The following is a 27,263-nucleotide window of genomic DNA, read 5'->3' as shown; positions in this document are numbered from 1 at the left end:
ATACTGCTTTTCTTCCTGTACCATTCTCTGGAGAAAACCTGAATATAGTTTCAGCCAGAACTTTTCTTCCTGAAATATTTCAGTAACCTAAAAACACACCATCCTTTTTTTTTTTTTTTGCTCTGTCCTGTGACAACCAGTAGAGACTTGTGGGGGAATTTTGTGAGATATTTCTGTATGTTGTCACATGCACCCAGATATGTATCAGGCTATATGTCTGTTTTTAAAATGCAACTTAATTGATTTTCTTATTCTTTTGGGTCTATTATATAGAAGGCAGCCAAGGAGTATTAAATTGTGTAAGAAATAAGAACTACTAGCTATTGATAGTAAACCAATATGTCCTTGACTTCAGAGAAGCTTAAAATCCAAGCACATCAAGCACAGTTAATCACGAAAGAGAAGTACATTAAGTATCTACTAGAGCTTGTTTGAGAATATAAAAATTAAGTGGTCTGGTATTGATGTTTTTGCCAAGCCCACAATCAATTTTAAGGATCCTATGAGGCAGGTAAAATCAGTTAATTATAAATTCTAACAACCACAATTCAGGAAAAAGAGCTCCAAAGATATGTGCACATTCTGAAAATCTGAAAGGCTTGGCACTGACTACTTGTATGTTACTGGTCATCCTTTAAGGCCTTTTCCTATCAATGTTCCAGGAAACATCAAGGATCCTTCCTTAGAAAATTATGCAAACAGTACAGACAGGTATATGTCATGGTTAAACTGGGTATGCAGGTAATGATACTGCCAATAAAAGGGTCCATTCTGTTTTGGAAGTAGCTGATCAAGAGAACACATTTTTACACTGAATTTGGTGCTTATCTGCTCTAAGGGTTTAAAAAAATGTAACAGAGTAGGTCAGAGGCTGTCAGACACCTTTATCTTGGGAAATGGTCAGTGAATTTCTGGAAGTTGTTTCCTGCTGGAGGGACTGGTCTGTGACTTGGCTTTATGTTTGGTACTGCAGCTGTTTGCTAACAGCTGATGGACTGGGTGTTAGACTGCACGGCTGAAAATGAAGCAGCCTGCATAGGCTTAGTATAGTTATTCAGACAGTAAACGAGATGATCATATGAAGTAGGATGCAGCTGTTCTCACTTTAGCTGATGCAGAGCCAACTAAGTGTGAGGAGTAACGATGTAAAGTAAAATGTTTTGACTAAATAGCAGGGAAAAGGACTTTTAACCCTAACTTCTGTTACTTGACTAGCAAGTCTGAAACTATTACGAATCACAAATTCACTAAAGGAGAAATTTATGCATTTGCTGATGATGTTTATTACTAAAATCAAACCAATTGTCTCCTATTTTGCACAGTAAGAGCAGCTGAGTAGAGCCTACTTCATTTTGTCATCTGTTTCTGTACTTGGTTTTTGTTTATTTTTTTCAAAACAGCCTGTCAAAATGAGATGCCCAGTTATAATAAACATTGCTACAGACAGCACTCCAGAAAGAATGTTAGACAGGCTTTTATTTTTTGTTTAATCTAATTCAGCTATCTATTTTCAAAGTATATTCTAACTTTGCTTAATAAGGCAGTGTCAGATTCTTAACACTGCCAAAATTGTTGATTTATATATGTCACTTTTAAGTCAATGGTTTTACTATGGTTACTCTGCTTGCTGTGGTTGCTCAACAGCTCAGCCTTGTGCATAACCCTTCAAAATACTAGATAATTACACTATGCCCATACCCAATTTATACATTTCAGTCAAACAATAAATAGCTTATGGTCTATTCACCGCTTGATTATAGCTTCTCCCATTTAAAAGACTACACTTACAATTTACTTGCTTTTGCCAGATGACAAGTTCCTAATTAAATACACTTCTCATGTGCCTAATTTTTCTGCTTGCATTTTGGCAAAGCTAAAATCTCAGTAGGGCCAACAGATTGTTGGGATATATTATTAACATTAATAATTATTATTTTTACAGTCTTTGTAGTGATTGGCAGCTCAAAAATGGATCATGGGCTGTGACTTAACCTTTGGTAGTAAGACTCTACTTTGATACAAGTTCAGAACTTCAAACCAGATTCTTAAAAATTATTTGCTGTGTACTTCTACTCTTGCTCTCTAAAGGCTGTTTGAGTTTCTTCCACAGAAGGTTGGACACAAATTGCTATTTTATTGTAGTGGTTGGTGAGAAAAGTTGTTTGTCCTTTTCTGCTTCCTTTCCATTGGCCTTCTTTTTGTCTTCCTAGAACATCAGAAGGGGTAAAAGCTCCTGAGGATCTCAGCTAAATGCTGAGCTTCCATTGTCTGCCTGATGAGGACAATCATCTTGATCCAGAAAAGTGGCTTTGGATTAAGTACATCTGTCTGGCATTCTTAAATATGGTTCAGTACAGAGTCTCCATGGAGTGATCTCAGGAAATCATCAATTAAAATATATTTTTAAAGGTAGCTGCATATGGTAAACCAAAGATTGCCCAGGCCTTCAAGGTGAAGAATTCTTTCTGTGAACTGTTTTGCTGGGTTCACTCTGTACCTGTATGGTACAGGTCTAAACTGACCTTAGTAGTTTAGAAATGGGGGACTCGGGACTCAGTTCCAGAATGAAAAATGTAAACACCGTATACTAGAAGTATACAAAATACTGTATACCTCTAATTTCCAAAATAGTAGCTAATGTGTATGTGTTTTAGGCTGCCTAACTTTATAGCACTAAAAATACTTCTTATTGTGCCTTTTCTCACCCTCCCTCCCATTTTTAGTGTTTTAAAATGCTAAAGCTTTTTTCCCTGACATTCTGTTAGTGAGTCATAGCGTGTAGTATGAATTTGACTGCAAGATTAAGAGTAATTACTTCAGAACAGTTTTACAATGGCAACTTATAAAATTGAAATTCTTTAATCAGTCACTATTTTATAGCATATTTTTAAAAGAAAAGTTAAATGCTTTGGGAACATGGCTTTTCCATTGCTACCAAAAAAAAACCCACAGGAGATAATCAGTATTGGATAAAAGCTTTTCCTACACTGTCTGCAAGAAATTATTTCATTCAGTAACAGTGGAAATATGTCTGATTTCAGATTTCAGAGAACACATAATTTGGTTATAATGTGTCGTATACTGTGCAAACTATTGAAGAAAAGAGTATCCTTTTGTCCATTAGCTAATTCATCCTACTGTATACAAAGCTAATGTAAACTCAGCTGGGTATAGCAGGTTGCCTAACATGGTGGCTTTTTGTTCTTACTTGCTGTGTTCCATTAAGAGTGACTGCATTAGGTAGGACCTCATGGAAACAGAGGTTGTTCATTGCTTAAGGATATTGAAAAACACTCCAGAAAAGACAATTTCAGAAAGCACAAGTTCACTAAGGAGTAGAAAGGTAGAGAGAAACTCAGCAAGGGTGTAGGAGATTGCAGCTTCAGAGGGACAGTCAAGAGGAGAAAATTGCTGCAAAGGCCACAGAGCTGCAAGTCACATTTCACAGGTGATCAAATGGAAATTTCCTTGATTCTGGAGGAAACTCCAGAGTTTTCTGCAACTCATAAAATTACTGAGGGGACAGACATCAGGTCTTAAAGCAAGGATTCTCTTTGAGCAAGGATTCTCTTTGAACAAAGAGAAATGGAGAGGAAATTACTTATTTATAAGGTTTCTTCTATTTATATTCTGCTTTACCTGTCTGCTTCCAGGTTCTCTATTAAAAAAAAGGTTATATTTTATAGTGTAATGGAGATTAAAAAACTGCTTTACTTTGAGGACATCACTGTAAGGGAAAGTTTTGAGCAGATCAAAGTTCTGTTTTGTATGTGTAAATACAAAGACAAATTATTTTGAAATAGATGATGTAAACTCAGTTAACTTTGTTATACAGTTGAAGCCTTCATTATTCCTGTTTGTCTTTTACATTGAATATTCATCAGAACGTGTGAACATAATCAGTCACTTAAAATGAAAATATTTAAAACTCCTTTTTGTCTAGATTATTGCTAAATAAAACTTAGGATATAGATTCTGTATATGTTTGTTTTGCTCACTCATTGATTTATACTAACATCCTCGTTTGTCTTGGAACAAGATTTAGTTAGGTAAATGACCACATTTTACATATTAGCTAAAACATGCCTTTGGGTTAACTCCTCCTTCAATTTATTTTCTTCTGTTTTCTTCTGCTAGCTTGTAAATTTGAGTTCATTTTTTGAGATTTTGAAAGGTGAACCTATGCAACAAAAGAATTTAAAGATGTTCTCTTCAGGACTTACAACAAATTATTATGACTGTTTAATTTATACTAGCAAAACAGCCAATCTTACTCATTATCTCTGCTGCTCTGTAGTATGACCATCCCACAATAACTTTTTCCAGTTGTTTAACAAGGGAGAAGCTCTGTATTAACACTATATCTTTTCTCTTAAATATTTAACTAGTATTCCATCTTTTTATCAGTGTTATTGATGACTGCAGTTTTAAGAAAATTAAATTAATGCAGGTTCCTCCTATGGAAATAATTCAATGGTCAGTTGCTCCAAATATAAAATTGCGATCCACTAAAACTTTCTGGGCATTGAGGATATGGTGTAGTTGAGAACTGTCAACGTTAGGTCAATGGTTGGACTAGGTGATCTTCAAGGTCTTTTCCAACCTTGATGATTCTGTGATTCTGTGAGTCTGTCAGTGAATGAACTCTGGGACCATGGTTCCTGTTACAGAGTCCTGACCAGAGCACTGTAATTTTCATATTTCCACTTCTCTTCTTTTAAATCTTTTGGAAGAGGAAACATTTTTCTTGTGTGCCTTAACTCTTTTTTTTTTTTCATGCTTCCTTCCTTGCTGGGAAGATGCATGCTGGTAGTGAATGAAAAAAGTATTCTAACTAATGAAGTAGACACTGAATCACAGGATTTAAACAGAGTTTTAGATGCTTTTGTATGCTTTTATTTCAAATGCAGATTAGATACACCTGCTTTATTATGTCACAGTTAAATATATATTATGTTACTGAAAAATAACATTTAATGATAAAAGAAAATGGGGGGACTTTTGTATCATCTATACTTCTGGCATATCTATGAGTAGGACAGAAAATGAAAAATTAAAGGAGATAAATAGGAAGAAAGCAAAAGAGAGTGGTAAACTCATCATATTCTTTAGCATTTGTATCTGTACAAATCTTTATGCAATATGAGAATATGGGTACAGATGCAGAGCTTCCAAGACCCGTTAAACCTATTGTACTATGGAGGGACAGTCATTCAATTTTGTTTTATACAACCACCTATACCAGGTGATAGGCACGTATTTCACTTCAGTTCTTCAGAGTCCACATATCCCAAGGCAGAAGACTAGACTATCCTGCTCTGGACATTGAGTGGGTTTGGGGTTTTTGATTTTATTTTCAGTAAAGGACAAGTGGCGTAAAAGGAAATGTTATGACCAAAGAACATGAAACATGGTTTGCTGTTGATTGTCAGTGCTGTTGACATCTGTTATAGAAGTGATTTGACATACTGTACAGAATACAACTGTAAATACACTATTCTGCCTGTCACAGAGTGCATGCAGATGGAGCTGTGAGTAGGTGTGCAGTGAATCATACCCTAAAATAAAAATCCCAATGCACAAAATAATGAACCTACTAAAAAGTGCTTTACTCCACTGTCCTGTCCAGAATATTGTAGAGTTTCATGTAAAGCCAAGTACACATTTCTGGTTTTCTTCCTAAGAAGAAGGTAACAATTAACTTCTTCAAGCTAACATTAGTTGAATTTCATACTTAGGAGAATGCTTGAATTGTACCAACCATGCACTAGGACAGATTCATTCCAAATCTGCTTGCACATTTAACATTTGGTGGTTTTTTTTCACCTCAGTATTAGGCAACATCTTCTGCCTTTAAGATACTACTACAGCAAGGTATCACCATTGTGTCTTCCAGTCTGCATGCAAGCCACAGACTCCAAATTAGTCCTTCCCTTCTCAACTGGACTTTCTGAAAGGTTCTACAAGCCTGAGCTTGCTTGTTTGCTCTTAGAAAAGCAGTTCGTCCCATCTTACATCTATTCCAGTTCACCTGTCAGGCTCATCTTTGCATGGGGTACAGCAGTGAGCACAAAGTACACATGCAGCTTTTCACTTGCTGCCTCACTACTTAACCTTTTTAAAGGGTCATATGGAATTAACCCACTAAATTAAATTGTTTTAAATCAAATTGTGTGAAGATGCAAACCAAGCAGAAGATACCATTAACATACACACCCCCCCAAAAAAGCCAACTAGCCCACTGTGACAATTTGAATCTGTTTTATATAAATTAATTTTGTGCCTAAGTTACTTTGAAAAGAGAGTGAGTAGAGCAGGTGAACAGGAGGTGAAAAAGGTTCCTGTTCTGGAGCCACTGAACCTAGAGGATAGTTCAGGTGACAGAATGTGGCAAAAAAAAAAGGGATAGAGCAGGAGGAGTGTGGCAGCAAGGAGCTGGGAGATTATTGCTGAAGCAGAGATTGAGTACTGCTAAGATAATCAGGCAATAGACCCACAGCCAGCTGTTTGTGGTCACAGGTGGAGAAAATTCCTAGAAACCAGACACAAGGACCTGCTGTGCACTGACAGGGTGGGCGGTTGGACACTTAAAGTCCTTTTATTTTATCTTGTCTTGCATAGTCATTTCCAGATTTTCTTGTTCTAGTTTATTATTGTACATACTCTAATAAAACATAAATATTCTGAATTTCAAAGCTGTTTTGAACCACCTTATAGATATTGTAATGAAATGTCTAGGCAGATCTCCCTTAAAGCCTTGTATAGATGGGGGTCCTGTGTTTATATTCCAAAAGGTTCCTAGTGGAGTATTTTCCACCTCGTTTAAGTGACTATTTAGAACAATTACATTTTTATAGCTTTAATAGGTGCAACTTAGTAACTTTCAAATGTTTCTTTCTATTTATATGTGAAAGATTAAGTCCTCCCTTGTCTCACTGTTTTGCTCAGGTTTAGAAGATGACAACCCTTTCTAGATATTCACCATAGCCCTATTCTTAGGAAGGGGCAGGGTCTCTATCAATAAATGGCATGCTGTCCTATCCCTTACAGATTTAAAAAGCACATTAAACGTAGCCAACTCAAAATACTTTGGAGGGAAACACTGAAAAAATTGTTTCCAACCGTTTTTTTTTCATATTAGAGCCTCTGACAGCAGTGGGAAGTCAGGAGAATTGGAAAAAATTTTTTTCTGAAAAGGTGATTTTTCTGTAGCATCATTATTCAAGCTTACAAGTGACTAACATGCACAAGAACAAGAATTAAGAAGACTTGGACATTTCCCCTCAGTTCTTGGACATCCAGAGATGCCTAGTAACTAATTACTTATTTATATTTTCTGAACATTAATAAAATTATCCCCCACTTTAATTGCTTGAGAATTTGGTTGGTTTGGGGTTTTGCAGTCAGTGATTCTAATAGATAAATATTTGTATGTGATTTTTTTTTTAATTTGGTAATTCTAATAGGTATATATTTTCATGTGAATGTTACTTTTTTTCCAAAGTATATGCCATTTTATGATTAATGAAAATTGCTTTTGCTGTACTACTTGACCTTTCTGAACCTCTATCAAGGTATCTTTTAATATTTCATATGACAAAACTGTTTCATCTGGAGTTATATACCCGTACAAGCGAATTTTAGCTATATTTACCATTTGCCATGTAATTACAATTGTTCATCAGTAGTGAGCTTCTTTTCTTAGTTAACTTGGTTATTAACTATCTCTTGCTATGCAATTTTGGGGATACAAGAGGCTTGGGGTATCTTGGGTTTTTTTCTGAGGAGAGAGCGTGACTGACTGACTAGTTTTAGGCCACAAAGAGAAAGATACTGCAAATGAAGTAAGAGCATGATTCCAATACTAGCCAGACACTCTTTTGACTGCACAGATGATCTAAGAATCTATTTCCTGGCTACAGTATATAAGCCTCTATGGGCACCTGCTGCCTTTTGACAAATAGTCACAGGAAATCTAGCATATAGAATTAAATTTTTAATTTAATAATTGCTGATCACTTCTCCCTGGTATCCAGCGACAGAACATGTAGGAATGGTGCAAAGCTGTGTCAGAGGAGGTTTAGACTTGACATTAGGAAGCATTTGTTTACCAAGAGGGTGGCTTCGTAGAGAGGTGGTCAATGCCCCAAGCCTGTCAGTGTTTAAGAGGCATTTAGACGATGCCCTTAATAACATGCTTTAACTTTTGGTCAGCCCTGAAGTGGTCAGGCAGTTGGACTAGATGATCATTGTAGGTCCCTTCCAACTGAAAATATTCTATTCTATTCTATTCTATTCTATTCTATTCTATTCTATTCTATTCTATTCTATTCTATTCTATTCTAATTCTATTCTATCTATTCTATCCTTCCTTTCCTATCCTATCCTATTCTAATAAAGCAAAAATTTCATATTATTATTAACTGGAAAATTATTGTGTAGTACTTTATTTCTGAGATAAACTCTGTTTTCCATAGAGGCTAGAATATTCTCCTCTGGTCCTAAATGCCCTTTGCTTAACAAATCTTTAACACACTCTTTAAAGATGCCACCAACTTGAAAAATATCTGAATAAGTTAGAGAAGTTGATATAGATAGGACCAAATGGCTTCTATGTCTGTTTTAGTAAGATGAATTAGTTAAACTGATACATGATAGCCATTGTCTTCTCCACCATTGTGTTGTCTTGCCCTTTGAAGAAAAAGCAGATGTTCTTGAAATCTTGTAGGTATACACAGAATTTTTCTCAAAATTCTAATTTTTTTCTCTACAAAATGTAACATCTTTTAATGGCAGAATATTCAAACCACAATTTATGTATCTTTTCCCATCTTTTTTTCATGGCATAAGATTACAAGTACTTCTAGTTAGTCAAGTGCTGGTATGAATGGACTCTGACAGTGTGGAAGATAAATGTTTGCTTGTTTACATTTCCAGAACTAAGTCGTCAGTCATAGACTTTCAAAATCCAATTGAAAAGGAAGCTGGCAGTTTTTGGCGAGGAACAGGACATCAACATTCTTGAACTGTGAAGATAATTACTTGACTGAGAGAAAGACTTAGCTTTTGTACAAATGCAATGAAACCCCATAATTGAAGTCATTGTTCATTATACTAATGCATTCTAGTGCTAGAAGGAATTTTAACATTGCAACAGAAATATTTTTTATTATTTTTCACATAGATTTTTGCCTAATGTATATTTCTCATTTACTGTAAACTGTGCTGTCACAAACATTTGAAGTCCAAACAGGCATTGGATGTCCAGTGTTTCATTTGTGTTTAACAGTTTTAATCTCCATGGATTTTGCTCCATCACTTGTAAGATGTTGTCAGTTAAAGTAGTCAGGAGAGCAGTTCAGGAATATCTTGTTCTTTCCCCATACTCATCAAAATGTTTCCTTTTTCTTTCCATTCTTTGCATTTAAATAGGAAGACAGCTGCCTTCAGATGATACAGAACTCACTGACAGTTGCTCTTGCTTCAGTCCTACTTCATGAGAACTTCAGAAGATACAAACTGAGGTATTTATTTGTTTTTTTCATTTTTAGAATTTCTACTTTGCAGATATTAGATAGGTAGAAGAGCAGACAAAAGACATCATGAATCTAGACCAAGAAGAGTAATCATACATGGAAAATAACATAAAAGTTCTGTCCATAAAGAGAGCTACTGGGTGATACAATCTAATCTCTTTCTATCGCTGGGCACTGTGTTATTCAATCTGTTTTTATAAATTGAGAAATCAAATAATGAGAAATATGCTAAAAGGAAACATATTAAAATGAAGTTTAAATGTTGCTTTTTTGGGATCTTCTATCCAGTTTTGTCTGATCCTTTGCTTTTGTCCAAGAATGGACAAAAGATTTTGCAGGAAATGCCTGGACATGAATGCCCTATCACCTAAATAATGACTAAATAATCTACCCTTCAAAACTATCTGGCATTTATAGGTTTCTTCCTCTAATATTTACAGGGAATTTCAATTAAAGAAAAGCTTTGGTGTTAACACAATGTAAAAATGCTTTTGTCCCAGTTTATATTTCATAAATCCATGAGATTAAATATCAAAGCTGTTTTAAAGATATTGATAAATATTTTATTATGAAAAATATGTAATTTTTTTCAGATACCAGTGAATTAATTCCTTTGTATAGAAAAGAACTTCTCCATTTGTATATGTAAACAGAGTGTGGTAAAGGATTAGTGGCCACAGAATTCATAAAGGGAAGAAAGTATCTTGTAAGCCTGTGATCAGTTGGATTTGTGTCAGTCCTAAATTTATGATCTGCAGCTGTTAAATGTCTGATAGGAGCTTCGTCTTCCAAAGCATGATAATGGTGTGAGTGCATGGCTAGAAAAAAGGAAACATTGTGCTTTGAGAAATGAAATTGTCCGACCATATGGATGATGATTGCAATGCTTCACATAGCACAAAACTTTTGGTCTGTAAATCTTACAAATGTATCTTTTAATGCTTTTTAAATTGCAGACATCTACCAGCACAGATTCTAAAATATCATAGGTTGAACAGAAAGTCTGTTGGTCAGTGTTTGTATAGTCAGTCTAATGTAAGCAGTGCCAGGCTGGAATACTTGTTCCTGCATTTGAGAACTCAAAGCTTAAATGCCACTGAAAAAAGATGTCTCATAATTTCTATATCATCTTAAAATATGTAATATATGCAACTTTTTTTTAATAGCTCTTGGTATTTATACACATCTTTCTTAAATACCAGGAATGGTTTAACTTTTTGGAAAGGTTATTGTAGTGTAGTGTAGTTATTATATAAAATTTGTATGTGCTATTATAAGTATATTATAATATATGTATTTCCTTTTTTTAAGGAGACTTTATATACCAGCCAGTATAGATTATAGTTAGAATAATGTTAGCATTGAAATTAAAAGTTTTCAGAAAAACAACTATTAAAATTCAGTTAGATGTTACATATGGATTCAGAAAAGAAATCAGAAGGTTTTTTTGTTTCTAATTTTGCATTGTGTGCTGTTAGCAGCTAAGTACATTAATAGTTTTTATGTGCAGAATCTATGAAGTGCTGCATATTCTCAGATTTTAATAAAGCAGTTGGCATTATGTGACAGGGTGGGACATTTTAGTACGCATGATGCTTTGGTTATGTCTTACAGTGGGGCAGTTCATTTCTAGAGTCTGTACACAACCATTTTAGCAGTAGAATTAGCCGCTTATGTCACAGATTATAATTAGCTGCATCTGTATGCCAGAGCAACAGGATGGAATGCAAAACACAGCCAAACATGTGAACGAATTTTCTTCCAGTGATATTTGGCCAGGCCTAAAATATCTTCCACTCCAGATTTGAAAGTAGTGGAAAAGTTAGACAATTCTCTCTTGGGAAGAGACTGCTTGTAGTTTATTCAGAAGTCCACATCGTTTCAGATCTCTAAGGTAAAAATTTTTTAGATTTCTTTTTATATCTGTACTAAAATATTAGCATATTAATAATTGAATTGGGGTTTCTTTGTTCTTTACTTATTAGGTGGATGTATTGAGCTTCTCCCTCATCTGATTTTCTGTGCAACATTTCAGGCTGATTCTGTCCTTATTTAAGGATCATGTTCATGCTTATGTGACATTTTTAGGACGTAAATTTAAGTGTTCATTTTTATACACAATTACTAGTTTAGATTCTGATAGTTAATTATACTTGTTTTTACAATTAAATACACTAAGTTGCATAGTTTAAACTTGCAATTGTGTAATATTAAGCTAACTTTTAGTACTTTTAAAATGTTTTACAATATGTTATTACTGTACTTACATAAATATCTGATTTGCAGTAGTAAACCGCTGATGTTTGTAGCTCTAAGTTCTTCTGTTTATCTATCACATACTGAATTTAGTTAAATTTAGTCAAGGATGGATCCATGCTTTTGGTGAACACTTCTTTTGGGCTTGACAGTGTGATAATAACCTTCCATCTGAGGAACTGTTACCAAAATCAGTTTGAACTTTTGTGAACCATACTTGAATTAACATGGAGCGTCCAACTATGTGTATACAGAATTCCTTTTATAAGTTTTTAATCTCCTTGAATTCAAATACATTTTCCTTTGAATAAGTTCACTGACTGAAAGAAAATGACTGACTATGTATCAGTGGGTTACTGACTCATTATCAAATGAGTTATTGGGCAATACTTGGTGTTTCTCCACCAACGGGTGCACGCACTGCACATTCAATTATGCATTAGAACAAACATGTAAGTTCCTAAACCAGAATCTTGCCAAACTTTAGGAATGTGATTTGACTGCATCAAAACCAGTCAGCTCGGCTCCTTTTATAGAGATACAGGTGGTTTTACCATATCTGTCTTAAATCTCCTCCTACTTGAAGAGGAGATTTATCATGTCATAGAAGTGTCTGCCTCTCTCCATTGTCTGTGGAGAGGGCCTAGGTAAGTATGGCTGATGTTATCTGTGTTTGGTGAGATGAATTCTGGCCTTCATAGCCACATACAAATGAGTAACCCATGTGAGTGAACTGTAGTAACTTTTTGCCACAGAGTTCTGAAATTTTGCAGTTAAGATTTTGGAAGTTTTGGTTGTGATTCATAGTCACAACTGATGCCACTTTGGCTGGCATGAATGTCCATTTATCTTCTAAACAAATGTGATGTTCACATATTAGATATAGACCATTCCATTACATAATGAAGAACAAATGGTCCTAGAATACTACCAAAGGGTAAGAACCACTGCATGGAGTTAAATTAAAAATAAGTTCTAAATTAAGCCCAGCATTAGAGGGAACCATTTAAAATCTCATTTCTAAACCTTTACACTTTTGCTAATAACACGCAACTTTTTCCTAGTTGAAAACTCAGTGGTTAAAAGCAGGTTATATTTTAGTTTTTATTCATAATCATAAGGCTTTAGTAACAATATGAAGATACAATATTCATCCTTAGTGTAATAGTTTTGTAATTACACAGATATGTGTGACTATACTTAGTGTTGAGAAATACTCATGAAGAATATATGTTTTAAGCTAAGGGAAGAGTTTTGGAGGAACAGTTGAAAGAAGGGGATATAGCGTATCATACAAAGCCAAGCCTTTGTCAGAAGACACAGAAAAGTTGGGTGTACAAAGATCCTCTTGCTTGAATGGCCTTGTGAGATTTGTTCCTTCCTGTGAAAAATAATGCCTTTTACATGAGATACAAATCCCAGGTGCTGACCTCTTTCAGTTTTTAATTATTTTCATGACTTGGAATTAAGTAAGCTGGTTTCCTGTGGACATATTTCTCAAAGTTGATTGTCTTAGATGTTTAACAAGCAGTGACTGAAGTTTTTCCGTAACTAGAGACATTTACAAGGTCTTTCTCTCATACAGGTTTTCTGATATCTAATAAGGTCTTCTTGCCCATTGCAGTCTCAGCAGAGACATAAATGATGTTTCTTCTTCTCTCTTCTGTCTCATTTTCAGAAAGTTTGTATGAATGTAGTATTCCTGAGACCTTTACTTGTCTGTTGAATTTGGTTGAAATTGGCCAAGAAGTTCAAAAGCTATTGTAGGAGGGAGAGAAATGAATGGGATACAGACGATTTAGACAGTGACATAGAGTGTGGTTGCTTTTTTATTTATTAAACCAGGCTAAAAACATCATGGCGGTTTGGATAACCACTTAATTCAATATCCTGGTCAAATTTTCAGCTTGGGTAACAATATTCTCGCTATTTAATTCATCTGTAACTTTGACTACCTGGGCCAGTCTTCTCATGAAACCTTCCTGTATATCTACCAAAAGCTGTTAAACAGCTGCTGCATTTCATGCCATGGTTAGTTGTGTTTCTGTGGTGGATGAAGTACTACTTCTATATAAGAATGTGAAGAGGAATATAAACTAAAGTACATCAGTATGTTTAAAAATAGAGTATGGTATATGCTCAGTGTTGAATATTGCTGGTATTAGCCATAAAACACAGTTTTCACTAAGACATATGTTTGTTTGCATGTGTGCATATGTGTGTCTGTCTGTAAGAATCACGTATCTATGTATTTTTAATAATGGGATGTAGAGGTGGAATCATCTTGTAGTACTGCCTGCTAAAACTCTTCAGTTCCTCTTTGTTTATTTGCTGTGTGGTCAGTGCTCTGAGGAGCAAAAGGAGTCTTGGTACCTTTTATTCACCTTAGCTTTTTTCAGTGGAGCAAGTGGCAGATACTAAATTTTATACAGACTTCTTGCATCATTTGACTTATTAGTTCTGGATATTAGTGGCTTTCAGAAAAGGCTGGCTGTGTACTGTACATCAGCCTCTGTTTCAAGTTAAAGTTTCACAGAGGTCCTACTTTGAATTTCAGAGCTGTTAGACCTGGATATGAGAAGCATGCAGCCTCTGTCAGTGATGGCTGCTGATGGAAGGAGGCGTGTCTGCAAAGTTCCACTGCACCCAAATTCCTCAGTTTTGAGGATAAGGAGATTGAGGTTAGGAGCAGTAATAAGTAAATAAAACCCATGACTCCAGGCTGTTGAAAGCAGAATAAAATGAAGTGGTTATTAAAAAATAAATGCTCCGGAATGAAGCTGAGTCAGCAGAGCGCAACTATGGCAATGGACCGTAAGTGCAGACCAGGCTGTGCTAGCAAGGCTGTAGAAGGCAAGCTGCATCCAAAGGTAGGTCTGTTCAGTCCACCTTTGAACTGGAATAGATGATCTGCAGAGGTCCATTGCAGCCTCATTTTTTCTGGGATTCTCAGAATTTGTTCAGAAAGATTTTCCTGAATATTCCCTTTATTATTATTTACCTACTGATCTTGATTACTCCCCTGGTTGTCTTACTAGCTGATCCAATCTGCAATGTTTCAGATTTCATGTCAACTTTCAGTGTGAGGAGGGCATCACAGTTTACCATGGGAGATTGGTAGCTAGCAGTATTCTCACGTCCCTGTTGGACCCACATAAAGTTCCTTTAAATCGGTAAGAATTGACTGTAATGTTGGACTTGAATTTTACTTGGAAATACAAGGAAGGAAATGGATGGATTCAGAGTTTAAAGCCAAAAAAGTAACAGAATTCTTTTAATATCAGCATTACCTGTGAGCTGAAAAGTCACAGGAGGATATTTTGGAGACTGGCAGAAAATGTTGTAGTTATTGTTTGCCTGAGTGAAAGTTTTCATAGTAGTGATAAGGAAATGATAAGGTAGATTTCAGTATGTGGAGGATGAAGAGGTTGATTGGGGCTTGGCGTGAGTGCCAAACAAGAGAGAGCCTGGTGAAGACTCCCAAAAGTCAGCATAGATAAGGCAGACAAGGCTGTGTCAGGTTTGGTTCCCTCCACATTCCTGTATCGTAGAATCCTAGAATACCAGATTGGAAGGGACCTCAAGGATCATCTGGTTCAACCTTTCTTGGCAAAAGCACGGTCTAGACAAGATGGCCCAGCACCCTGTCCAGATGAATCTTAAAATACTGTAATAGTATCCTGATAAGATTTGTACCTTCATATTACACCCCAAGGCTTCTAGCATATATTCTGGTTCTGCAAAAAGACAGTCATATTTGAGGGCTGAAGAGGTGAAAGTCTACCCAAAGGGCACCTAGAGCCAAGTTTTGCGTGGTATGGATGCATGTAGTATAGAGTTTTATGGAGATGGAGCCAAACTTTCTGTAGGATGAGAGCAAGTCCAGGATAGTAGATGGTAGTCCTGTGCTGCCCATGCTACCTTTCAGGCTGTTTTTCTAGTTTCAAATGCCCAAATAGACCTGATGAAGGGCCTGTATGCCAAAAGATTGTCTGCTTTTTCAGTCCTACTCTTTGGATAATAAAAGGTATTTAATTTACCCACAAAACTTTTCTTCCCTGTAGCATCCTACTTTTAGTTTTGTTGTGTTGTGGTAGGTATTTTCCATTTAATGAAAGTACTGAAGAAGGCTTATGAAAACTGTTATCTTGCTTAAACACAGAACTACGTTATGAAATAGCATATTTCATTCTGCATGATTTCATGAGTCATTTAATAATTATGTTCAATGCATGTGTGAAGATAATGCTTTCAAACAGAAATGCAGTTCTTAAATTCATGAAGTTGTATAAGACTTTATTAATGTATTGTCATAACAGGGGAGAAATAAGCTATATTTGGTTAAACCACAGTTTGTGTTTATCTGAGTACCCCACATTCGTTTTGAATTGTATATTTCATTGAAATTCTGTTAGCAACAATTTTTACAATCTGTGAAAAGTACTTCCTTTTTTACATTTAGATTCGTATGTTTTATTAATTTTAGTTAAACATCTGTTGAACTGGTAGTGTTGTGATTCACACCTGGTGATTTGTTTTAACTGATTTTAGTCATGTTTCTGGAAGACAAAGTCATATCCCCTCAGCCATATTGAAAACATCTTAAATGCTATTTAAATTAAGAACATTAAAATGACTGTCTTCCTGTATCAGAAATCCTCAGGTACCTAGTAACATATGACTTTAACTTGGGAAAAAATTCAAAACTAGCATTCAAAAAATTATCTAAAAATAACATTTGATTTAGGGTTGTTTAGTAAGGGAACCATATAAATGTCTAGAACATAAAATAATGAAAACAAAGGCAGCAGAAGGCAAAATTATTCTCCCTTTCTTTGCTTTATCAGAAGATTCCATCTTTTGTTACTTTTCCCTTCTCTTTGTGACTTTCTTCAACGTTCCCTGGGCACTTTCTCCCCATATTTTACAATGTCCATCTATGTCTCTCATGTTTGTTTCCTGAGTGTACGCACTACTTAACCTTTGTCTCTTATCCCTGAGAGTCTACTCTCAGTATTTAATTTCCTGTACTTAAATTATACTGTGGAGACTTCTTCTTTGCTACATGTCTGTTTTCATATTTTGTTAATTCACAGCTAAAAAGTAATGAGAACATTTACAGGACAATTTTCCCATCCCAAAATAGATTTCAACATTGTAGTAGATGATTTTAAATTTCAGCTGAATTTTATCCAGCTTTTTCCTTAGATTAAAGTAATAGATTTTAAAGCTATGAGGACAGTCTTTACTTCTGTACACTAGAGGCTAGCTAAAATCTCTCAGTTGTTCTTATATTGAACTAAAACCTTTCTGTCTCATAATTACCTTCCAGAAATGTGTGTAAAGTTGTTCTTCAACTGCCAATTAAGGAATCAAAATCTATCCTAGTCAGAGTTTAGATGCACAGATGGCAGAGAACAGACCAAACCACCTGCAAACCTGGACTGGGTGAACCTACAGAAACTAAGATGTAGCATCATTTATCTTTATTTTGCCATTAGAAACTTGCATAGCCTTTCCTAGGAAGGCCTAATTTGCAGCTCATTCTCTTCCTGAAGAAGTACTTACATGAGAAATCACCACCACTGTTCTGGGATTAGTGAAATGTTCATTTATTATAGGGACAATTATCAGAGGGCTTTAATCAAAATACAAATGCTTTGCTGCCTGCCTCTGACTCACAATGGAGCTTATCTACCAAACATATCAGATGAGGATGTTTTTAAACATATGTGGGACCTCTTATTTATACTGTGTAGAACTTGCTTTTCCAAGTAAAGGCTTTGCTAAACTGTAAAGTGGATATCAGGATTAATGATCCCTACAGAGTGAATTAAGTTGTTCTCTTGAAACAGGGGTTTAATCCAGACTACAGTGCGGGTAGTAAGCGCTCTGAGTGTGCACAAAAGCCACAAAGAATTTTTCTTAACTGCATATCAGAACCAGTACTTCAGCATGAGCTGCAGTTTTCTTCAGACCTACAAGTTTAGGGAATCAGTCTTAACACTTTTAATTCTGTTTTTGAAAACTGTGGTTAAAAATTTTGAAGCTCTGGAGCTAGTCTGTTGCTCGTTATTTGTGGTCAAAACTGCAAATACTGCATAGGTAGCAAATAGCATACTGATACTGTTATTAGACTTTCCTGTTACAACATTCCCTTCTTTTTTAAGTTCTGGGTTGGTGATCTTACCAAAGAATGATGACATGTCAGGCACTATTGTCTATATTTGATGAGCAAATAATGTCTAATTTGAGTTATACTTGTGCTCTATGAATGTCTTTTCCTGTATGTGCCCACAGAATAACTTTAGACATAAATATATACATAATAGCTACAGACATACTTCCTGGAGAATGTAATGTGCCTGTTATTTGATCCAAATAGGAATTGTTTTCCAGTTTCCCAAATTAGGATCTTTAAAATGAAGAAATATGCCAAAAATAAGTTTTACTTTTCAGATTACAGTATTTGACTTATAGCACTAAAGCAACTTTAATTGAAAGTTAAGAATTTTAATAATAACTGCTTATTTCAATTTTGCATTAAATACTTTCTGTGAAAAATTCTACTTTATGATACAAGGAATATATCTGTTATATTGAATAAGAGATTTTGCTTTTATTTTATTTTGGAATGTGTAAATACTTAACATGTGTTTCTAGGTTTTGTTTATGTTTCATTTGTTTTTACAGCTAATTGAAAGATCAGCTATATCTTTCCTATTGGTTTTAATCCAAGAAGTGGCATTCAGATCAAAAACAGTATTATACATTTTGCTATATTCTTCATCTTCTGTGTTTCTTGCATTGCATTATTGCTTTGTCATGGTTGCTGAAGAAACTTAGTCAGTTGCTGCCTAAACAGTTGAAGTCAACATCACCAAAAAAGGCTTCTGTAGTACATGTCTTTTGATGATTTCCTTATGTGTCTAATACACATTTAAAATACTCTGGTTTTCTCCCGTGTAAGTAAAAATGAGTAATAAAGCTGTTATGACCAGGGCTGCAATGCGTCAGAAGCACATCAGTTTGTGTTTGTTGACATTTAAAATTCATCAGAAAAGGGCAGAGATTTAAAATATATGAGTCACAGTATACATAGGAAAGCATTTTGCTTCCCTTGCTACTGAAAAGGAAAGTGAATTTTGAATTTTTAGTTTAGTTTCATGTGACTTTTCAAAAAAGGTACAATTGTGACTTTTTAAGGTCAAATTATTCTTCTTTCATATTTTTAAGAACATATCTGTGATCAATCACTTGAATTAAGGAGGGAGGACCCAAAGATTAATTTTCATGTCTAGCCTTTGCATCTACTTCCATTCCTTGTTTCTTTAGTGTATTTTCACTTCACTATTCAAAAAAATGCTTCACAGAATAGCACTATAACTCCATTTACAATGTGAAATCATTTAGCAAGCCTAAATAAACAGCTTTTCAAGGTCCTCAACCAACATAGGACAGCATCACAGAAAGGAGTTACCTGTTTTATAATTGTGCTGAAGTCTACTGTATGAACTGGAAGTATGCCTCTAAAGAGAGAATTACCTGTAAGTAGCACTTTCATAAAAGCAGCAGCAAGAACAGGCAAGAGAGAAGGTTATGCCAATGCATACGTCTTTATGTATTTAAATAGAGCTGTTTCTTTTTCTGCTCTCACAAAGAGTACCTCTTCCCAGCACTGAGGACATGAAATACTTTTCCTGAGAACAACATTGAGGATAATGTTAAAAGACTTCTGCTAAAAACTCTGTCCAAGCAGGACTTGCATTAGGAACAGTATTTCTACGAGATACATTTTGGCCTTGCTGGTAATCATTGCTGTATGATAGAAAGGATCCACTATCACATACCTAGAAAATAAAAAGATACCTTTTTTTAAAAAAGTATTTTTAAGTATAAAAAGATGTAAAAAAAGTATTTTTTAAAAGTATCTAAAATTATCTTTTGTCTGCTAGACATCCACACAAGATTATGATAGCAGAGATTCTTTCATTATTTGTCTCCATCAGAGGGATTGCTTTCATTTCCTTCACATTTATAAAGAAATTCAAGCCTTTCACTATGTTCAACAACCCCAATGAAGGTTATTTTCCCTTTCCTCACCCTGAGTTAGCTTTGCAATTCTGGCATGTCTGTCACACTTCCCCTAAGAATATAAGAAACCAGAAAAAGCATGACAAATGACAAAAAAGTTTTAAAACAGTTTACACCTCCTAGTGTTTTGAGATTCCTGGTGGTGTCTCCAGTGGAGGAAAATTGAAGGCCACAAAAACAATTCTTACTTGTATTTAATGGTACTTAAGAAATGAAATTTTGTACGCAGAAACCTAATCTTCACTGCAACTCAGAGTGACAAACTACCAGATCCTGTCTGCAAAGTTTACCTTTACTATGTGTTAAAGTAAAACTTTTGTGGTGTTTCTTTTCTTAAAATACTGTAAAGATCAAGGAAGAATGGAAAGTAATTGAGAGTATCCAAGCAATACAGTTAAAAAAAAAAAAGTAATTGGGAGCAACAATTTTAATGGCAATGTAAACAGCATGGGATATATCCATTTTGTCAATACTCAAATTATCTAAAATATTACCCTGTTAATTGTTTCTATCACTATTTCATTCTGGTTTAATATTTTTTTTTTTTTTTTTTTTACAAATTAAACTGATGGAATTCTATTTACTGTTTGTTTACCTCAAAGTTGTTACCCCTCTGTCTTTTTTTGACTTTGCAGCAGACTTTGAGTGTGATAAAATGATAGAGTTTTGCAGGGTAATGAAGTTTTTTCAAGTTTAGTGAAAGTTTCTTGTGAGGTAACCTCATTAAAGGAAAACTCTGTCCTGGTACATTCTGTTGGCATGTGAATAGTATCTACCGGGTCAGAACACACAGTTCAAGCTAGCTAGTACTGGGAGATACTATATTTTGACGAGGAGATTTTTATAAAGGACTTGGAGAGAGCAAAAGTAACAAGGTTACTGCATTGATGAGCATTGAAGAACAAAAAGTACAAACCTGTATACAACTAAGCCTCGCTGCTTCTGTTTATAGTACAAATCATTAATTAAGCTTTCACTATTTATTTGCTGTTTTTAAAGGATTTTTAGGCACAACTGAAAGCAACAGCAAACATACCTAAGCCCTCTACCCTGTTCTCTTTTTATTTCCTTTGTACACTGTCGCTAATTTCAGTTTCATCTTTGCTGCTAAGTGGTAAGCATAAACTGTGAGTTGGCTGTTTCCAAGCGCTCCTCCTAGATGAAACACCTGCCAACACCAATTCCTAGTTTGTTTGTTTCAGAATATTATTGCTGTGATGATAAAAGATGTACTGTCTGTTCAGATACCATGTCTGAACTGCTTCATGATCAGAGGTAGTGAGGACCAGTCCTTCATGTCTTGTGGATGTTTGTAACATCTAAGAATTCCTGTGTTGGATCACTCTGGGGTATCACGAGTCAACTTCAGTAGGTGTTAAATTAATGTTGGTTGATCAGGGGACCATAGGGACAGAAACTCTGCTTTGTGGTACTTCCTAAATGACTTTGTATGTACCTGAATCACTGTCTTGACGGTGATTTTTTTATTTTTTTTTCTTCACGCATTTTAGCAAAATGAACAGTGAAGGTAGACCTGAACAGCTTCTTCAGCAGAACATGTGCTGGGTTAGATATCTTCTAACAATCAGTTATCATTGATGTTAAAAATTATCAAATACTGGGGATTATATTCTTGGTGATTGATGCTGCAGGTAGCTAACCTGACACTTTACAGGAGCATTTTGAGTTGTGTTCATGCAGTCCATGGGATACATTCAGTTCCTTTGTGTTTTTTCTCTATTGACTTGTATTTATTTGTGTATATTAATAATATACATTTGAGTACTTGATATACACTGAAGATTTATATTTTATATGCCTGAACAGAGATATCAAAAAGAAAATCCTAAAGGAGTTAATGTCAATGTTCCTTATTGAGGAGGCCTGGAAAATTTCTCTATGTGCCCCTTCTTTCTGGAGGATGACTCAGAAGAAATGTCCCAAATGTAAAAATCAGTAGAAGATATTTTGGGACAAATCAATAAAATTCATAATTTTTCTGTCACCGGGACCAGATGGTATTAACTCACGTTCAGAAGGAAAAAAGTTCTTTGTGTTCCTTTCTGGTAAAAGAAGCAAGAGAGCATCAAACATGGCTTCATCTTAATTTCCTTCCTCAAGAGCTTCCAATATATTTAGGTATTGCTAACTGCATGATTCTAGCTTTGCTTCAAAAATACATTCCCACTGTCCATTCTTCCAAGAGCTGGAACATGGAGTAGAATAATGATGAAAAACATACATTTTCAAATGTTATGCAATTCCTATTAATTTTTGTACGCAAACAGAGAGAATTTCAGCTTTGTCAGAGTGGGTAGAATACCCCCAGGCAGATTATTCCTGTCTTGATATTTTGAATAAATAAAAGAGCAGTAATGTCAGTTTAAGCCAAAATGTGACCTTCATTCTGTTTAAATGGTTGTAAAGGGATTTTAAAGGAAGAGTCTCTTATGAATAAGTAAAATGTAAAGTAGGCAAACAGAGACCATCAGATGTTTGCAAGCAATGGGGGAAGAATGTTTTAAGTTGCAAGCCTTGAATAGGAGGATAATGTCCCATAAACTTAAGACTTCCGAGGGTATTGTGGACATCTTCCTAATCCGCTGTAATGCAATATGTTACAGTTTTACTTAAAGAACAAAGGCAATGTATTAAAAATACATATTTTCTGTGGTTGTCTCACAAGTGCTGTAGTTTTCTGGACTTGCCAATGATATTGTAAATCCAAGTGAAAGAGATTTTCTCTGGAGGACAGTAGAGATTTTAATGTATACTTGAGAATACAGGAATAGTTCTGAAGACCAGTCTGGAAATAAATAACAGACTCACATGTTCTTATTTTCTGTCTGGCACCTTCTTTCAGGTCTGAATGTATTGCTTTTGCAGGTACAACAGGTTGTGATGTAAAAATACGGTATCAAGAGTAAGAATTTTAATTTCATTGAATGTCTGAAATGTCAAATTGATTGCCAGGCTTCCAATTTCTAATACAAAACAGAAATAGGTCTTTAAAGAGCACAAGTATGTTTTACCTTTGGTAGAATTTTGAAATAATGTAAAATTTGGAGTAGTTATTGAAAAGGCTGTAGCAGAGAAGAAAGAAAAATGAACTTATAAATTTCATAGCATATTCCAGAATTTTTGTCAGTTAGAATGACATCTTTTGTGCCTACATGCAAATTTAAGTAAAAACATAATCTAGTTATATTACATAACACTATGGAGCTACCACATGATGCAAAACCGTTCACTTCTGGACTGTCACAAGTTGATAAAACTTTTTCTATTTCAAATGAGGAATTATTCCCTTTTATAGAAGAAAAAACATTTTTCTGAGAAGTAGGTTTGAAACTCTGTAACAGATGGCATTCTTGTTCACCACAGAGGGATTTTACAATTTTGGTAATCTCCTCAAAAGAAAAGTAGTGAACTGTCCATTAAAATTAATTTATATAGAAAAATGATTGTTGCTTACTATTTTAGAATTTGTTACTATTCTGTCCAATATACTTAAGATCACTTAAGTGGTATCCCAAATTCTCATTAACACAAACCAGTGAAGGAGAAATAGTTTCATTAAGTGGAAAATGAGGATAATGTTCATTTGTACAGAATTGTTTGTTGGATTTTTTTTTTGAGTAATGTGCTAACAAAGGCTAATCCTCAGCAAATGGCATGACACAGCTTGCATCTGTATAACTAATTCTCATCCCCAGCAGAACAGTGCCCTTTTGGGAGCCCTCCTACACTATCCCCAGACCATAAAGTGGCCATGGCCATATCTGGCAGAGTGCCAGGTGGTATAGGCCAAGCTATTCCAGGATGCGTGCTGTCAGTGAAACAGCATGGATGTTCACAAGCATACACCTTGACCATGCTTCATTTACTATTCTAGATGTAAGTTAGGAAAATTAGTGAAAAAAATGGCCTGGGCCAGCAAATCAGGATTGGTATGTATGTGCTGGACAAAGTATGCATTTTATGACCCTGTAAAAATCTGCCCAAACAGAACTAATTTTTTAACCCTAAAAATCACAGTTTGGCATCCCTGAGAGAAATATTTCAGATGGCCTTTTAAGTTTCTGCTTATACTTTAGTTTCTTGCAACTTTTCTCCAGACCGGATTAATGTGCCATCACCACAGAATGACTAGTTATAATTCTGTCAGGAATAGAGATGAAGCACAATTTTCTCTGTAATAGGTTTGGGTCTGGAAATAGGAAATGAGAGCTGAGGTCTTGTCTCCATAAGAATCTATACTCCCAGTGAGATGTTTTCCTACACCTCTGCTGGTCTCTGTAAGGGAGATGGATTTTAAAGCAGAAGGAACAAAAGCCAAACAAGGAGAGGAAGGGAGTAGATAAGAGACAGGGGGTCGGTCCTCAAGAGAAACAAGAACTGGACTGAGCCTGGTTAGCCAAGAATGTTGTATCTGGGAGAAAGGCTAGGGACAGATGTGACAAAGAGACTGGAATTATCAATAAATGTGAAGATTAAAGGAAAAGAAGGAGAGGAGACATTTTAAGTTGTAAATGAAAACATGGTGTAGCTGGACAAGCATGTTGAGAAAAGGAGTCAGAAAATTGTAGTGGAGGCAAAGAGGCAGAGGAGATTAGATGGAAGACTGAGATTGTATAAGGGGTGAAAGAAAGATGTTAGGACTTTAAGAATGTGGGGAAGGAGAAAGATTTAACAAAACCTGGGAGAAATGCAGCTGGTAGGAAAGGAGACTAGGTCTGGCTGAAATAAGTAAGAAACTGAGATTTTACTGCACGGAGAACGGGAAACAAAGAACAGACAAGGATAGTTTTACATGGGAAGAGCTGATCCAGTTTCTGAGACAGATGGACAGAAATAAGACACTTCCACCTAATGCTCAGTAGGGAATCTGCAGTTCCTTAATATTATCACTGTCCCGCTGTAAAAAAAGTAAGTACAAAATGTGCTGCCACAGTATCTCATTCTCTTCTAGTGCTGGTCCATAGAGAGGAAGAACGTCTGCTACTGCAACCAGTTTTACCAAGATCTGTGTGCTAGATCTTAAGATGAGGACACTGCAGATGAGCCAGTTCAATGTGAATAGTATGTCATACTTTCTTTCTGTTCTTTTGGCTTTTTGTTTCATTTTTTTTATCTAGGAAGTTACATAAAAAAGAAATGAAGACTTCAGACCATTCTAACAGTAGCTAAGTAAAGTACTTAAAACAAAAAAACAAATTAAGAGCTAGATCTGTACTGCTAATTTAAACGTGCCTATGGAAGAGTCCAAGAGGAAGAGAGTGGCTGGCATCCATACAATTAAACTCCCTTATTCTCTAAAACACAGAAGCCACAACCATACTACCACTTATTAATTATAATAAAGCAATGACAATACTAAATGTCTGCTTTGAATATTTACAAAAACCCAGCCTTTCAGCCCGTGTACATGCTGTTTGTTGGCCTCAAGCAGAGATCAGTGGACTGGCAAAGAAAAGAACTGTTCCTATCTCCTTTTCTCTATAGATTTGTAATTACATCATCTATTTTTGAATGTCAGTTTTCTTAGGAGAGAGGAGGACTGACTTGTGAGCTAATTTGTCTTGTTTGCATAGAATATCTCATTGTGTGTAATTCAGAAACTACTCGCTGTTAGACTCCAACGTTTCCATTTGCTTCAGTGCTTTTTTGGGGGGGTTTAGTGGGTTCTGTTATAGAAAAAATACTGAAATTGTTTCTTCTGTACACTACATGCTTGAAGAGCTGACTTGTAAGAAATTGCATTCACTCATTTAGTAAACAATTCACTATCAAGTATTGTGGAACTACGAAAGTAATAGATCTTAGAGATCAGAAGAGAGCAGTTGGAACACCAGTATTAGAAATATTATTAATTTATGAAGAAGCAGATCAATAAATAAAAAGGAACACTAATTTTTATATAATACTTTAACAATTTACAAGACTGCAATGATACAACTCTATCCTAAGAAGTATCTTTAAATATATTAGAAGCATGTTCTAATTTTTAGTTCACGGTGAATCATTTCTCCTTTTTTTTTTTTATTGCCATGAATGTTAACCAGTTAAAAAAAAATTTCCTTGAATTTTAATCCCTATAATTATTAAAAATTCAGAATACTTTCAGAGATGTTGGTAAGTACTGAAATCAATCAACTTTTTATATCAAGTTATGTTGACAGCTGCCGGTACTGTTATTAATCTGCAGTACTGACTGACTTGGTACACAGCAAGATGTTGCTAAATCTTGGTCTGACTAAATATGTGGTTTTAATTGTCATGTTTAACTTCTGATTTCAACTGATTCTTGTGTTGCCTGATTTAATTCTTTTTGGATGTCTGGGATAGATCACATATCATAAGAACATATTTTTTGTACTGTAGACAGTAACTATCACAGCCTAGTCTGGTAACCAAAACAATTGTTGGATTTTACATATCTGAAATTATATAAAAGTCTACAAGTTTCATATTTTATTCAGAATTTTGTTCACCAAGTTACTTGCAATCAACCTTAAAGAATTCAATGCCAGACTTTTTCAGTAAATTACTGTTAATAAGGACTGAATAGAAAGGCCTTATCTGCATCCAATGTAATGTGCATGTCTGTTCTGAATAAGGAAATCATTTAGCTGTCACTGAATAAAAGAACTAAAATCCTAGTGAACAAAAACTAACTCTGGTAGATTATAGTAAAAATTCTGTAAATTTGTCAGCCGTCATTTTTGCGTTTCTCTTCTTGGAGTGTCAGATAATACCTGGATTGCATTGTAAAGCTATATTACTTGCAATGAATGACAACCCGAAGGGAAACCTTCCACTTCCACCTGAAGAAAAGCCTGGAAGGATCAAATGATCAGAATAAGAGAGGGTGCAGTATTCAGCTCTCAGTGTAATTTATAGTCCTGTAAAGACTATAATTTTATAATTTATAGATGGAAAACTTATTACATCGTCAAGTCATCCCTGTGTTTAGTTTTGATTTGCCTTTCCAGTGAGAAAGGCCTTTACACAGTAGACTAAATGTACACTATCCTTATTTTCCATAAAGACAGGATTTTTATTAAATTTTAAGGAGAGGAGGAAGGGCGATTCTGATAGCCTTTCCATACAGACAAGATAGCTCTCAGCATTCCTTGCCTGAAATTGTTCCTTTCTTCCACTTGTGTCAAGACAGGTGCTGCAGAGCTCAAGCTAATCGTTTAAAGACTTATCCATATAAACACAGGCAGTTAAACAGTTCCTCTTAACATCAGGGTTGGGTTTAACTATGGTGTTACTCAATTATTCTTCCAGTCCATTTAGTTTTCTTTCATTGTTTTTATTTTGTAACTTCCCTGTCAAAATACATTGTTTTTTCATTAAGAAGGGTATTTG

At 35.1% G+C, this 27,263-nt stretch overlaps 1 protein-coding gene across 13 annotated transcripts in view; it reads left to right on the top strand.

Annotated features, from left to right (window-relative positions):
• The window catches only part of SGCG (sarcoglycan gamma), a 149,786-nt gene that overhangs the window by 35,109 nt on the left and 87,414 nt on the right, over nt 1-27,263 (top strand). For 9 of the 13 annotated variants that reach the window (XM_074860045.1, XM_074860042.1, XM_074860035.1 and 6 more), the window contains one exon: nt 9,433-9,524. The gene's annotated coding sequence lies outside the window, so the exon portion shown is untranslated. Of the gene's footprint in view, nt 1-9,432; nt 9,525-11,319; nt 11,431-24,858; nt 24,969-27,263 lie in introns of those variants that run through there. The other 4 variants (XM_074860033.1, XM_074860041.1, XM_074860040.1 and 1 more) reach the window with 4 other exon arrangements.

This window comes from Strix uralensis, chromosome 2, assembly GCF_047716275.1.
Source record: "Strix uralensis isolate ZFMK-TIS-50842 chromosome 2, bStrUra1, whole genome shotgun sequence".
Classification (NCBI taxonomy): domain Eukaryota; kingdom Metazoa; phylum Chordata; class Aves; order Strigiformes; family Strigidae; genus Strix; species Strix uralensis.
This window is presented reverse-complemented; position numbering and strand designations above follow the sequence as displayed.